The 15,637-nt window shown below is 47.0% G+C and overlaps 3 non-coding genes across 3 annotated transcripts; all 3 read left to right on the forward strand.

The window, feature by feature from the left end:
- Positions 1-4,932: 4,932 nt before the first annotated feature.
- On the forward strand, positions 4,933-5,004 carry trnad-guc (transfer RNA aspartic acid (anticodon GUC)). The gene has a single exon. It is a non-coding gene; the product is annotated as a tRNA-Asp (tRNA).
- Positions 5,005-11,123: 6,119 nt separating this feature from the next.
- trnad-guc (transfer RNA aspartic acid (anticodon GUC)) lies at positions 11,124-11,195 on the forward strand. The gene has a single exon. It is a non-coding gene; the product is annotated as a tRNA-Asp (tRNA).
- Positions 11,196-15,539: 4,344 nt separating this feature from the next.
- On the forward strand, positions 15,540-15,611 carry trnad-guc (transfer RNA aspartic acid (anticodon GUC)). Its single transcript has one exon. It is a non-coding gene; the product is annotated as a tRNA-Asp (tRNA).
- The last annotated feature ends 26 nt before the right edge of the window (positions 15,612-15,637 follow it).

The following is a 15,637-nucleotide window of genomic DNA, read 5'->3' on the forward strand; positions in this document are numbered from 1 at the left end:
CAACTCTATAAAGCACAGCTCGGCGAACTGACCAGGACTAAACAGGAAGAGAAGGAACGGAGGAGGGAGCACATTAAACAAGCGGCAGTGATGGTGCCCCATACACAAGCGTCAGCCCCAGCACAGGCTGACCCTATGCTGTTGGCCAATGGATACCAGGCCCACCCACAACAGCAAGTCCCACACATAACTACTATGCTGCACCCCGACCAGATGGATTACATATATCATATGAGGGCCCCCATGCACCCGGGAATGCCACCTGCCTGGGGGAGGGGACGAGGATACGGACGGGGTCGAGTTTTGCCAAGGCCAAATATGGCAACTGAAGGGTGTTGGGGATGCGGTGATCCTAGCCACTTCAGGAGAAATTGTCCACGTGTCCCACGACCAACTTGGGGAGACCGCGTGGATAGGGCTGAAAGAAGAGGTCAGGTGCTTGGACCGAGAGCACCGGAGAGCTATGGAATGCCACCTCGGTGCCAACCGCTACCCCCAGTACCCCAAGGTGGCCCCATGTATGGCCCCTATGGGGAGCCGGGACCCAGCCAGAGTTGAGGAGGCCGAGAGAAGCCCGGGGGGGAGCTCATGCAGTCCGTCACCACACTGCATCCAGAACAAGAGCCAACTGTTACAGTGACGATCGGAAACACCTTGCAAGCACCTTTTATGATCGACACTGGAGCTACATATTCAAGTATAGGGAAAGAAGGTTCACAGCTCCCCCTCACCTGTAAGGCTATTCAAACTATGGGCTTCTCAGGAAAAATACAAACCTTACGATTCACCGAGCCTCAAGAACTATCTCTGGATGGTGTGACAATACAAGCACCACTGTTATATTCGCCAGGAGCTCCTGTTAACTTACTGGGACGTGATGCCCTGTGTAAGTTGGGAGCTCAGATACAGTGCGAAGCGACTGGGATTTGGGTGACGTTCCCCAAATCAATATCCACACAATTCTTACTGTTGCACGAGCCACCTAGCACCGCCCGTAATGTGAGGATGGTATACTGGCTAGAGATGTCCGATCCAGCTAACTCGGAACTCTGGCACAGATACGCAGAATGGAAACCATGGTTACAGTACATGCGGCCCGATTGCACCGAAGTGGAGGCCCCTTTATATTGCACTATTAAAAATGATGACGGTGGACGAGACCAGGAATATGCTCAGCTTTGGGAGGACATGGAACAGGGACAAGTAATGGACATTAAAACCATGGAAATAATAAGCGGCCCACAGGGAGTGGCGGCTATTATAAAGCTCCCAGATAGAATCGCTAACTGGTATCAGCTGGAAGGGACAGCGCCCCATGTCACACTCATGGTCACCAAAGGCCTGGAACGGGAAGAGGTAGAGCCAATGATAGGGCAGGCAAAAGAAGTACAAGAGTGGAAGCCAACTACCAATCCATCCTTGCACAAGTCGCCTGATGGAAAGTTTGTGCGAATCTCAGTAACAGCAGTTGATACCGCCGTGGCCACTAGTGTCTGCATATGCACGAACACGGACCGGAGTGGTTTACAAATGGCAGTTAAGGCAGCAAAAGATCAGGACAATGAGGAAATACTGAAAACTATTCCAGAAGAGCTATGGACAAAACATCTGACCGACGTAGGGTTGGTTAAATCCGCCGACCTAGCTCAGATTAAGGTAAAAGAGAATGCAAGGTTGCCCTACCAGAAACAGTATCCGTTGTCAGTGCAAGCTAGAGAAGGCATACGGCCCACAATACACGGATTGGTAGAGGCCGGAGTTCTAATCTCCACGCGAAGTCAGTGCAATACCCCCATTTTTCCAGTTAGAAAACCTGACTCAGAGAAGTGGAGGCTAGTACATGATTTGCGTGCTATTAACCAAATTGTGATACCGGAAACACCAGTAGTGCCAAACCCACACACCCTATTGTTGAACATTCCAGAAGGGACCAAATGGTATACTGTCATAGATTTATGCTCAGCATTTTTTAGCTTGCCACTGCACCCAGACTCACAGCATTTGTTTGCTTTCACATACGAAGGGCAGCAGTACACATACACTAGACTTCCGCAGGGATACTGTGAAAGCCCATCCATATTTAATCAGGTACTGGCTCAAGACCTCTCAGCCCTGGAGTGCCATAGCACCATCTTGCAATATGTCGACGACCTTTTGATTTGTAGTGCGTCTAAAGAGCAATGCCAGCACGACTCTCTAAAGGTTCTAAGAATGTTGGCCGAAAATGGCCACAAAGTAAGTAAAGAAAAGTTGCAATTTTGTAGACAAAAGGTGGAATACCTAGGTCGTGTGTTAGAGGGAGAAAGCCGTACTATAGCACCAAAGCATGTAGAGGCCATACGCAAGGCCCCACAGCCAACCACCGTGCGACAGATGTTGGCATTTCCAGGAATGGCGGGGTTCAGTCGTCCATGGATATGTGAGTTCGCGCTAAGGGTCCAACCATTACGGGATATGATTAAGGCAGCAGACCAATCACAGCCAAATGCCCCCCTCGTCTGGACTCCTGAAGCTCTAGCTGCACTCGCAGATATTAAAATGGCCTTAATGACCGCTCCTGCATTGGCTAACCCAGATTATAGCAAACCTTTTCACCTCTATGTATCCGAAAGAAAGGGGTACGCATCGGCCGTCCTAACTCAGCAGCAACAAGGGATGGGAAAACAGGCCATCTCCTATTACAGCACGGCTCTTGATAACGTGGAAAAAGGGATGCCCCCCTGTTATCGGTCTTTGGCAGCGGCCGCATTTGCATATCAGAAAGCGTCCTCAATCACCATGGGGCACCCAGTTACATTATATACGACCCATGCACTGCATGCGCTCCTAACGAGTCAGACCTTTGTGATAACGAACTCCCGTCGAACAGGATATGACTCCATTCTGTCAGCCCCGGAGCTCACCATAGAACGGTGCACCACGGTGAATCCGGCCGATAAACTGGTAGCCCCGATAGATGGTGTACCCCATGAGTGTGTAGCAGTATCAGAGATATTTTTGAAAGCGCGTTCAGATTTGGAGAACTGCCCTATTGATAATGCTAAGCATACGTATTTTGTGGACGGTTCCTGTTATCGTACTAATACGGGCAATAAGGCTGGGTTGGCAGTAGTAGAAGCACGACGAAACCCGGCGACGTTTGAGGTAGTGATGAGTGTTCTGCTCCCCCAACCCTGCTCGGCCCAGCTAGCTGAACTACGGGCGTTGACAGCTGCATGTAATTTGGGCCGTAATGAGAGTTGCAATATATATACGGACTCAGCCTATGCTCATGGAGTCTGCCATGTGTTTGGACCAATCTGGGCTCAAAGGGGATTCCAGCGGGCAGATGGGACCGCCGTGACCCACGGGGAGGCAATTTCAGATTTACTATATGCTATGACATTGCCCGCAAAATTAGCTGTAGTGAAATGCAGGGCACATAGGACCGATGACTCCTTTATCACTAAAGGGAACTCACTGGCGGATGAGGCAGCTAAGAAAGCTGCCGTAGGGCCGGGGCAGATGATGGCCCTAACTCAGCCTGGGGAAAGTCCGATGCGGCATCCGCAGGTAGACAATGTGGCCCACTTGGTGGAGCTGCAGAACACCGCAGGTGTGGCTGAAGTATCGGCGTGGATAAAACGGGGGGCGAGAAAAGAGGCGGGTACTGGATTGTGGCGCAGCATAGAAGGATTGTGTATAGCCCCAGCCAGTTACCTCCCGCTCTTGATCAAAGAAGCCCATGGCTTGGATCATGCCCATAGAACCGAAACTATCCGAAAAATCCGTCAGGAATGGTGGTCCCCATTTCTGGCCAGTATGGTGGACTATGCGTTGAATAGATGTGAAGTGTGTATCAAGAACAATGTGCGAAAGAACTTCACTGCTCCTTTAGGACATATTCCCCCGCCGACAGGGCCATTCCGGCATATAATGATGGATTATGTAGACATGGGAGCAGACCACCGGAAAGAAGGGAAGCGCTACATTCTAGTAGTAGTAGACCGCTTCAGCAGGTGGGTGGAAGCAACTGCAACTTCCAAGGAAGATGCAAGGACCGCGGCTAAATTTTTATGTCGCGAAGTCATTCCCCGGTTCGGTATTCCAGATTTTCTGAGTTCGGACAACGGTACCCACTTTGTGAATAACGTCATTGACAATGTGGCATCTGCCTTGGGGATAGATCATAAGCTAGGATGTGTGTATCATCCTCAATCCCAGGGCATGGTAGAACGAGTGAATGGTACCCTAGTTAATAAACTGGCAAAAATATGCGAGAGCTCTCGCCTGAACTGGGTACAGGCCTTACCACTGGCCTTGATGAAGATGCGCTCTCAGACCAATCGTATGACGCACTTGACTCCTCATGAAATGCTTACTGGGCGCCCAATGCCTATGGCATTCACCCGAGGTCCATACACAGGGCCGTCTTTGGCACAATTGGAGGACGAAATGCAGGATTATGTGCGAACCCTCACCAAAATCCATAGACATTTGTATTCACAGGTTCGTGAGGCAGTGCATGGAGAGAGCGAGGTACGGGAGGACGTGCGCCTAGTGGCACCGGGGGACCAGGTATACATTCGTGTTTTCAAGAGAAAGAGCCCCCTTGCGGGACGTCGGGAAGGACCATTCACCGTGGTCGCCGCAACCCCCACGGCTGTGAAAGTAGAGGGGCATTCGCTTGGTTCATTTATGTTGTGATGGTTTATGCTCTGATGCTTCACGTAATGACTTATGAGGCAAGACTTAAGAGCATTTGCTTGGTTCATTCATGTTGTGATGGTTTCTGTTTCGATCGTTTCAATGTGCCAACCTTGTTTCCGAGCCGTGACAGCGATTGAGCATGAGACAAGGCTTAACAGCGACTCCAAGGCTTATTGACGGGCTGTTCGGGCGTGTTGTCAACCTTCCAAAGTGTCATTCGCCTTCTCACCCTCCGCCACGCTTTCCTCGTTAGTATAGTGGACAGTATCTCCGCCTGTCACGCGGAAGACCGGGGTTCGATTCCCCGACGGGGAGTCTCTTTTGCCTTACGCCCCACTGTATGAATGCCACGGGGCTTGTTTGCTCAGCCGACTGCGATTCTGTATGCCGTCAGCCATAGTTTCCATGCGACACATATACTCTACTTTTTCACATTTTTATGCTATTACCACACCAGATTAGATCACTCCGCTAAGAGACAGCTCTCCCGCTGCATGTGGCTGTATTCCACAGGGGAGAACAATACATTCTTCACCACAGGCTGCACGTCGTTATAAGTTTTGGGACACTGTGCCATGAACAAAGCAGGCCTTGCAAGTGGATTTAACGTGTTGCCAATTAAACAGTCTGTATGTGCCACTTGCTTTAAATAAACAGCAGGAGATTGAGCACCAGTGACTTGACACCTACAGCCGAGAACGCTACAAGCAGGGTTCATACCTGCACGAGAAAACCCCGTTGGATTTAGAGTACGAGGCCTTAACGTGATTTAAGGAAACACTAGGCTTTCTACCGGAGCGGACGGACGTGTTTGTCCGTGTTAGACCCTTCTTCAGCCACAACTTTGCAGTCTCGTTTATATTCTCAGGTTTCCGCACGTGGACGCCCTCATCAGTACATTTATTTCACTCAAGTGAATAGAGCCTTTACTAGTTTACATGAACACATTCGGACGACGTACTTTACGTCAAAGCATTTTCCAGGATAGAAAATTTGTTTTGCGCAAGCGTGTTCGATGAATGCCAATGTGCTTTCTTGCTCATCTGAATAGAGTTCCCTCTGCATTACGACGCAGTTTCATAACAGGCTTCAAGTTGCACAGGTGAAACCCCGGTGTAGTTCAAGTCCAGTGTCCTTTCCTCTCTGCAGTCGGGAAGATAGTGCCCACGAGTTAGTTGACACAGACAGTTGACATGCGTTGAGCAGGCATCGAGTTGCGTAGGGGAGACCCCAGTGCATTCCAAGTCCAGTGTCATTTTCTCTTGGCCATCAGAGTAAGGGAGCGTGATCCAAGACGTAAGAGCATTTCCTTGGTTCAGTTATGTTCTGATGGTTTATGTTGTGATGGTTTATGTAATGACTCATGAGCCAAGACTCAAGAGCATTGCTTGGTTCATTTATGTTGTGATGGTTTATGTAATGACTTATGAGGCAAGACTTAAGAGCATTCGCTTGGTTCATTTATGTTGTGATGGTTTATGCTCTGATGCTTCATGTAATGACTTATGAGGCAAGACTTAAGAGCATTTGCTTGGTTCATTTATGTTGTGATGGTTTCTGTTTTGATCGTTTCAATGTGCCAACCTTGTTTCCGAGCCGTGACAGCGATTGAGCATGAGACAAGGCTTAACAGGGACTCCAAGGCTTATTTACGGGCTGTTCGCGCGTGTTCTGAACCTGTTTTGCATTACGCCCTTGCATTGCGCAAGCGTCTTCGATGAATGCCAATGTGCTTTCTTGCTCATCTGAATAGAGTTCCCTCTGCATTTCGACACAGTTTCATAACAGGCTTCAAGTTGCACAGGTTAAACCCCGGTGTAGTTCAAGTCCAGTGTCATTATCTCTTGGCCATCAGAGGAAGGGAGCATGAGTCATGACTGAAGAGCATTTGCTTGGTTCATTTATGTTGTGATGGTTTATGTTGTGATGGTTTATGTAATGACTTATGAGCCAAGTCTTAAGAGCATTGCTTGGTTCATTTATGTTGTGATGGTTTATGTAATGACTTATGAGGCAAGACTTAAGAGCGTTCGCTTGGTTCATTTATGTTGTGATGGTTTATGCTCTGATGCTTCACGTAATGACTTATGAGGCAAGACTTAAGAGCATTGCTTGGTTCATTTATGTTGTGATGGTTTCTGTTTAGATCGTTTCAATGTGCCAACCTTGTTTCCGAGCCGTGACAGCGATTGAGCATGAGACAAGGCTTAACAGGGACTCCAAGGCTTATTTACGGGCTGTTCGCGCGTGTTCTGAACCTGTTTTGCATTACGCCCTTGCATTGCGCAAGCGTCTTCGATGAATGCCAATGTGCTTTCTTGCTCATCTGAATAGAGTTCCCTCTGCATTTCGACACAGTTTCATAACAGGCTTCAAGTTGCACAGGTTAAACCCCGGTGTAGTTCAAGTCCAGTGTCATTATCTCTTGGCCATCAGAGGAAGGGAGCATGAGTCATGACTGAAGAGCATTTGCTTGGTTCATTTATGTTGTGATGGTTTATGTAATGACTTATGAGCCAAGTCTTAAGAGCATTGCTTGGTTCATTTATGCTCTGATGCTTCACGTAATGACTTATGAGGCAAGACTTAAGAGCATTTGCTTGGTTCATTCATGTTGTGATGGTTTCTGTTTCGATCGTTTCAATGTGCCAACCTTGTTTCCGAGCCGTGACAGCGATTGAGCATGAGACAAGGCTTAACAAGGACTCCAAGGCTTATTTACGGGCTGTTCGCGCGTGCTGTCAACCTTCCAAAGTGTCGTTCGCCTTCTCACCAGCCGCCACGCTTTCCTCGTTAGTATCGTGGACAGTATCTCCGCCTGTCACGCGGAAGACCGGGGTTCGATTCCCCGACGGGGAGTCTCTTTTGCCTTACGCCCCACTGTATGAATGCCACGGGGCTTGTTTGCTCAGCCGACTGCGATTCTGTATGCCGTCAGCCATAGTTTCCATGCGACACATATACGCTACTTTTTCACATTTTTATGCTATTACCACACCAGATTAGATCACTCCGCTAAGAGACAGCTCTCCCGCTGCATGTGGCTGTATTCCACAGGGGAGAACAATACATTCTTCACCACAGGCTGCACGTCGTTATAAGTTTTGGGACACTGTGCCATGAACAAAGCAGGCCTTGCAGGTTGATTTAACGTGTTGCCAATTAAACAGTCTGTATGTGCCACTTGCTTTAAATAAACAGCAGGAGATTGAGCACCAGTGACTTGACACCTACAGCCGACAACGCTACAAGCAGGGTTCATACCTGCACGAGAAAACCCCGTTGGATTTAGAGTACGAGGCCTTAACGTGATTTAAGGAAACACTAGGCTTTCTACCGGAGCGGACGGACGTGTTTGTCCGTGTTAGACCCTTCTTCAGCCACAACTTTGCAGTCTCGTTTATATTCTCAGGTTTCCGCACGTGGACGCCCTCATCAGTACATTTATTTCACTCAAGTGAATAGAGCCTTTACTAGTTTACATGAACACATTCGGACGACGTACTTTACGTCAAAGCATTTTCCAGGATAGAAAATTTGTTTTGCGCAAGCGTGTTCGATGAATGCCAATGTGCTTTCTTGCTCATCTGAATAGAGTTCCCTCTGCATTACGACGCAGTTTCATAACAGGCTTCAAGTTGCACAGGTGAAACCCCGGTGTAGTTCAAGTCCAGTGTCCTTTCCTCTCTGCAGTCGGGAAGATAGTGCCCACGAGTTAGTTGACACAGACGGTTGACATGCGTTGAGCAGGCATCGAGTTGCGTAGGGGAGACCCCAGTGCATTCCAAGTCCAGTGTCATTTTCTCTTGGCCATCAGAGTAAGGGAGCGTGATCCAAGACGTAAGAGCATTTCCTTGGTTCAGTTATGTTCTGATGGTTTATGTTGTGATGGTTTATGTAATGACTCATGAGCCAAGACTTAAGAGCATTGCTTGGTTCATTTATGTTGTGATGGTTTATGTTGTGATGGTTTATGTAATGACTTATGAGGCAAGACTTAAGAGCGTTCGCTTGGTTCATTTATGTTGTGATGGTTTATGCTCTGATGCTTCACGTAATGACTTATGAGGCAAGACTTAAGAGCATTGCTTGGTTCATTTATGTTGTGATGGTTTCTGTTTAGATCGTTTCAATGTGCCAACCTTGTTTCCGAGCCGTGACAGCGATTGAGCATGAGACAAGGCTTAACAGGGACTCCAAGGCTTATTTACGGGCTGTTCGCGCGTGTTCTGAACCTGTTTTGCATTACGCCCTTGCATTGCGCAAGCGTGTTCGATGAATGCCAATGTGCTTTCTTGCTCATCTGAATAGAGTTCCCTCTGCATTTCGACACAGTTTCATAACAGGCTTCAAGTTGCACAGGTTAAACCCCGGTGTAGTTCAAGTCCAGTGTCATTATCTCTTGGCCATCAGAGGAAGGGAGCATGAGTCATGACTGAAGAGCATTTGCTTGGTTCATTTATGTTGTGATGGTTTATGTAATGACTTATGAGCCAAGTCTTAAGAGCATTGCTTGGTTCATTTATGCTCTGATGCTTCACGTAATGACTTATGAGGCAAGACTTAAGAGCATTTGCTTGGTTCATTCATGTTGTGATGGTTTCTGTTTCGATCGTTTCAATGTGCCAACCTTGTTTCCGAGCCGTGACAGCGATTGAGCATGAGACAAGGCTTAACAGCGACTCCAAGGCTTATTGACGGGCTGTTCGGGCGTGTTGTCAACCTTCCAAAGTGTCATTCGCCTTCTCACCCTCCGCCACGCTTTCCTCGTTAGTATAGTGGACAGTATCTCCGCCTGTCACGCGGAAGACCGGGGTTCGATTCGCCGACGGGGAGTCTCCTTTGCCTTACGCCCCACTGTATGAATGCCACGGGGCTTGTTTGCTCAGCCGACTGCGATTCTGTATGCCGTCAGCCATAGTTTCCATGCGACACATATACTCTACTTTTTCACATTTTTATGCTATTACCACACCAGATTAGATCACTCCGCTAAGAGACAGCTCTCCCGCTGCATGTGGCTGTATTACACAGGGGAGAACAATACATTCTTCACCACACGCTGCACGTCGTTATAAGTTTTGGGACACTGTGCCATGAACAAAGCAGGCCTTGCAGGTTGATTTAACGTGTTGCCAATTAAACAGTCTGTATGTGCCACTTGCTTTAAATAAACAGCAGGAGATTGAGCACCAGTGACTTGACACCTACAGCCGACAACGCTACAAGCAGGGTTCATACCTGCACGAGAAAACCCCGTTGGATTTAGAGTACGAGGCCTTAACGTGATTTAAGGAAACACTAGGCTTTCTACCGGAGCGGACGGACGTGTTTGTCCGTGTTAGACCCTTCTTCAGCCACAACTTTGCAGTCTCGTTTATATTCTCAGGTTTCCGCACGTGGACGCCCTCATCAGTACATTTATTTCACTCAAGTGAATAGAGCCTTTACTAGTTTACATGAACACATTCGGACGACGTACTTTACGTCAAAGCATTTTCCAGGATAGAAAATTTGTTTTGTTGTGATGGTTTATGTTGTGATGGTTTATGTAATGACTTATGAGCCAAGTCTTAAGAGCATTGCTTGGTTCATTTATGTTGTGATGGTTTATGTAATGACTTATGAGGCAAGACTTAAGAGCGTTCGCTTGGTTCATTTATGTTGTGATGGTTTATGCTCTGATGCTTCACGTAATGACTTATGAGGCAAGACTTAAGAGCATTTGCTTGGTTCATTCATGTTGTGATGGTTTCTGTTTTGATCGTTTCAATGTGCCAACCTTGTTTCCGAGCCGTGACAGCGATTGAGCATGAGACAAGGCTTAACAGGGACTCCAAGGCTTATTTACGGGCTGTTCGCGCGTGTTCTGAACCTGTTTTGCATTACGCCCTTGCATTGCGCAAGCGTGTTCGATGAATGCCAATGTGCTTTCTTGCTCATCTGAATAGAGTTCCCTCTGCATTTCGACACAGTTTCATAACAGGCTTCAAGTTGCACAGGTTAAACCCCGGTGTAGTTCAAGTCCAGTGTCATTATCTCTTGGCCATCAGAGGAAGGGAGCATGAGTCATGACTGAAGAGCATTTGCTTGGTTCATTTATGTTGTGATGGTTTATGTTGTGATGGTTTATGTAATGACTTATGAGCCAAGACTTAAGAGCATTGCTTGGTTCATTTATGTTGTGATGGTTTATGTTGTGATGGTTTATGTAATGACTTATGAGTCAAGACTTAAGAGCATTTGCTTGGTTCATTCATGTCGTGATGGTTTCTGTTTCGATCGTTTCAATGTGCCAACCTTGTTTCCGAGCCGTGACAGCGATTGAGCATGAGACAAGGCTTAACAGGGACTCCAAGGCTTATTGACGGGCTGTTCGCGCGTATTGTCAACCTTCCAAAGTGTCGTTCGCCTTCTCACCCGCCGCCACGCTTTCCTCGTTAGTATAGTGGACAGTATCTCCGCCTGTCACGCGGAAGACCGGGGTTCGATTCCCCGACGGGGAGTCTCTTTTGCCTTACGCCCCACTGTATGAATGCCACGGGGCTTGTTTGCTCAGCCGACTGCGATTCTGTATGCCGTCAGCCATAGTTTCCATGCGACACATATACTCTACTTTTTCACATTTTTATGCTATTACCACACCAGATTAGATCACTCCGCTAAGAGACAGCTCTCCCGCTGCATGTGGCTGTATTCCACAGGGGAGAACAATACATTCTTCACCACAGGCTGCACGTCGTTATAAGTTTTGGGACACTGTGCCATGAACAAAGCAGGCCTTGCAAGTGGATTTAACGTGTTGCCAATTAAACAGTCTGTATGTGCCACTTGCTTTAAATAAACAGCAGGAGATTGAGCACCAGTGACTTGACACCTACAGCCGACAACGCTACAAGCAGGGTTCATACCTGCACGAGAAAACCCCGTTGGATTTAGAGTACGAGGCCTTAACGTGATTTAAGGAAACACTAGGCTTTCTACCGGAGCCGACGGACGTGTTTGTCCGTGTTAGACCCTTCTTCAGCCACAACTTTGCAGTCTCGTTTATATTCTCAGGTTTCCGCACGTGGACGCCCTCATCAGTACATTTATTTCACTCAAGTGAATAGAGCCTTTACTAGTTTACATGAACACATTCGGACGACGTACTTTACGTCAAAGCATTTTCCAGGATAGAAAATTTGTTTTGCGCAAGCGTGTTCGATGAATGCCAATGTGCTTTCTTGCTCATCTGAATAGAGTTCCCTCTGCATTACGACGCAGTTTCATAACAGGCTTCAAGTTGCACAGGTGAAACCCCGGTGTAGTTCAAGTCCAGTGTCCTTTCCTCTCTGCAGTCGGGAAGATAGTGCCCACGAGTTAGTTGACACAGACAGTTGACATGCGTTGAGCAGGCATCGAGTTGCGTAGGGGAGACCCCAGTGCATTCCAAGTCCAGTGTCATTTTCTCTTGGCCATCAGAGTAAGGGAGCGTGATCCAAGACGTAAGAGCATTTCCTTGGTTCAGTTATGTTCTGATGGTTTATGTTGTGATGGTTTATGTAATGACTCATGAGCCAAGACTCAAGAGCATTGCTTGGTTCATTTATGTTGTGATGGTTTATGTAATGACTTATGAGGCAAGACTTAAGAGCATTCGCTTGGTTCATTTATGTTGTGATGGTTTATGCTCTGATGCTTCATGTAATGACTTATGAGGCAAGACTTAAGAGCATTTGCTTGGTTCATTTATGTTGTGATGGTTTCTGTTTTGATCGTTTCAATGTGCCAACCTTGTTTCCGAGCCGTGACAGCGATTGAGCATGAGACAAGGCTTAACAGGGACTCCAAGGCTTATTTACGGGCTGTTCGCGCGTGTTCTGAACCTGTTTTGCATTACGCCCTTGCATTGCGCAAGCGTCTTCGATGAATGCCAATGTGCTTTCTTGCTCATCTGAATAGAGTTCCCTCTGCATTTCGACACAGTTTCATAACAGGCTTCAAGTTGCACAGGTTAAACCCCGGTGTAGTTCAAGTCCAGTGTCATTATCTCTTGGCCATCAGAGGAAGGGAGCATGAGTCATGACTGAAGAGCATTTGCTTGGTTCATTTATGTTGTGATGGTTTATGTTGTGATGGTTTATGTAATGACTTATGAGCCAAGTCTTAAGAGCATTGCTTGGTTCATTTATGTTGTGATGGTTTATGTAATGACTTATGAGGCAAGACTTAAGAGCGTTCGCTTGGTTCATTTATGTTGTGATGGTTTATGCTCTGATGCTTCACGTAATGACTTATGAGGCAAGACTTAAGAGCATTGCTTGGTTCATTTATGTTGTGATGGTTTCTGTTTAGATCGTTTCAATGTGCCAACCTTGTTTCCGAGCCGTGACAGCGATTGAGCATGAGACAAGGCTTAACAGGGACTCCAAGGCTTATTTACGGGCTGTTCGCGCGTGTTCTGAACCTGTTTTGCATTACGCCCTTGCATTGCGCAAGCGTGTTCGATGAATGCCAATGTGCTTTCTTGCTCATCTGAATAGAGTTCCCTCTGCATTTCGACACAGTTTCATAACAGGCTTCAAGTTGCACAGGTTAAACCCCGGTGTAGTTCAAGTCCAGTGTCATTATCTCTTGGCCATCAGAGGAAGGGAGCATGAGTCATGACTGAAGAGCATTTGCTTGGTTCATTTATGTTGTGATGGTTTATGTAATGACTTATGAGCCAAGTCTTAAGAGCATTGCTTGGTTCATTTATGCTCTGATGCTTCACGTAATGACTTATGAGGCAAGACTTAAGAGCATTTGCTTGGTTCATTCATGTTGTGATGGTTTCTGTTTCGATCGTTTCAATGTGCCAACCTTGTTTCCGAGCCGTGACAGCGATTGAGCATGAGACAAGGCTTAACAGCGACTCCAAGGCTTATTGACGGGCTGTTCGGGCGTGTTGTCAACCTTCCAAAGTGTCATTCGCCTTCTCACCCTCCGCCACGCTTTCCTCGTTAGTATAGTGGACAATATCTCCGCCTGTCACGCGGAAGACCGGGGTTCGATTCGCCGACGGGGAGTCTCCTTTGCCTTACGCCCCACTGTATGAATGCCACGGGGCTTGTTTGCTCAGCCGACTGCGATTCTGTATGCCGTCAGCCATAGTTTCCATGCGACACATATACTCTACTTTTTCACATTTTTATGCTATTACCACACCAGATTAGATCACTCCGCTAAGAGACAGCTCTCCCGCTGCATGTGGCTGTATTCCACAGGGGAGAACAATACATTCTTCACCACAGGCTGCACGTCGTTATAAGTTTTGGGACACTGTGCTATGAACAAAGCAGGCCTTGCAGGTTGATTTAACGTGTTGCCAATTAAACAGTCTGTATGTGCCACTTGCTTTAAATAAACAGCAGGAGATTGAGCACCAGTGACTTGACACCTACAGCCGACAACGCTACAAGCAGGGTTCATACCTGCACGAGAAAACCCCATTGGATTTAGAGTACGAGGCCTTAACGTGATTTAAGGAAACACTAGGCTTTCTACCGGAGCGGACGGACGTGTTTGTCCGTGTTAGACCCTTCTTCAGCCACAACTTTGCAGTCTCGTTTATATTCTCAGGTTTCCGCACGTGGACGCCCTCATCAGTACATTTATTTCACTCAAGTGAATAGAGCCTTTACTAGTTTACATGAACACATTCGGACGACGTACTTTACGTCAAAGCATTTTCCAGGATAGAAAATTTGTTTTGCGCAAGCGTGTTCGATGAATGCCAATGTGCTTTCTTGCTCATCTGAATAGAGTTCCCTCTGCATTTCGACACAGTTTCATAACAGGCTTCAAGTTGCACAGGTTAAACCCCGGTGTAGTTCAAGTCCAGTGTCATTATCTCTTGGCCATCAGAGGAAGGGAGCATGAGTCATGACTGAAGAGCATTTGCTTGGTTCATTTATGTTGTGATGGTTTATGTTGTGATGGTTTATGTAATGACTTATGAGCCAAGTCTTAAGAGCATTGCTTGGTTCATTTATGTTGTGATGGTTTATGTAATGACTTATGAGGCAAGACTTAAGAGCATTCGCTTGGTTCATTTATGTTGTGATGGTTTATGCTCTGATGCTTCACGTAATGACTTATGAGGCAAGACTTAAGAGCATTTGCTTGGTTCATTTATGTTGTGATGGTTTCTGTTTCGATCGTTTCAATGTGCCAACCTTGTTTCCGAGCCGTGACAGCGATTGAGCATGAGACAAGGCTTAACAGGGACTCCAAGGCTTATTTACGGGCTGTTCGCGCGTGTTCTGAACCTGTTTTGCATTACGCCCTTGCATTGCGCAAGCGTGTTCGATGAATGCCAATGTGCTTTCTTGCTCATCTGAATAGAGTTCCCTCTGCATTTCGACACAGTTTCATAACAGGCTTCAAGTTGCACAGGTTAAACCCCGGTGTAGTTCAAGTCCAGTGTCATTGTCTCTTCCCATCAGAGGAAGGGAGCATGAGTCATGACTGAAGAGCATTTGCTTGGTTCATTTATGTTGTGATGGTTTATGTTGTGATGGTTTATGTAATGACTTATGAGCCAAGTCTTAAGATCATTGCTTGGTTCATTTATGTTGTGATGGTTTATGTTGTGATGGTTTATGTAATGACTTATGAGTCAAGACTTAAGAGCATTTGCTTGGTTCATTCATGTTGTGATGGTTTCTGTTTCGATCGTTTCAATGTGCCAACCTTGTTTCCGAGCCGTGACAGCGATTGAGCATGAGACAAGGCTTAACAGCGACTCCAAGGCTTATTTACGGGCTGTTCGCGCGTGTTGTCAACCTTCCAAAGTGTCGTTCGCCTTCTCACCAGCCGCCACGCTTTCCTCGTTAGTATAGTGGACAGTATCTCCGCCTGTCACGCGGAAGACCGGGGTTCGATTCCCCGACGGGGAGTCTCTTTTGCCTTACGCCCCACTGTA

Source organism: Ictalurus punctatus, chromosome 12 (genome assembly GCF_001660625.3).
Source record: "Ictalurus punctatus breed USDA103 chromosome 12, Coco_2.0, whole genome shotgun sequence".
Lineage (NCBI taxonomy): Eukaryota > Metazoa > Chordata > Actinopteri > Siluriformes > Ictaluridae > Ictalurus > Ictalurus punctatus.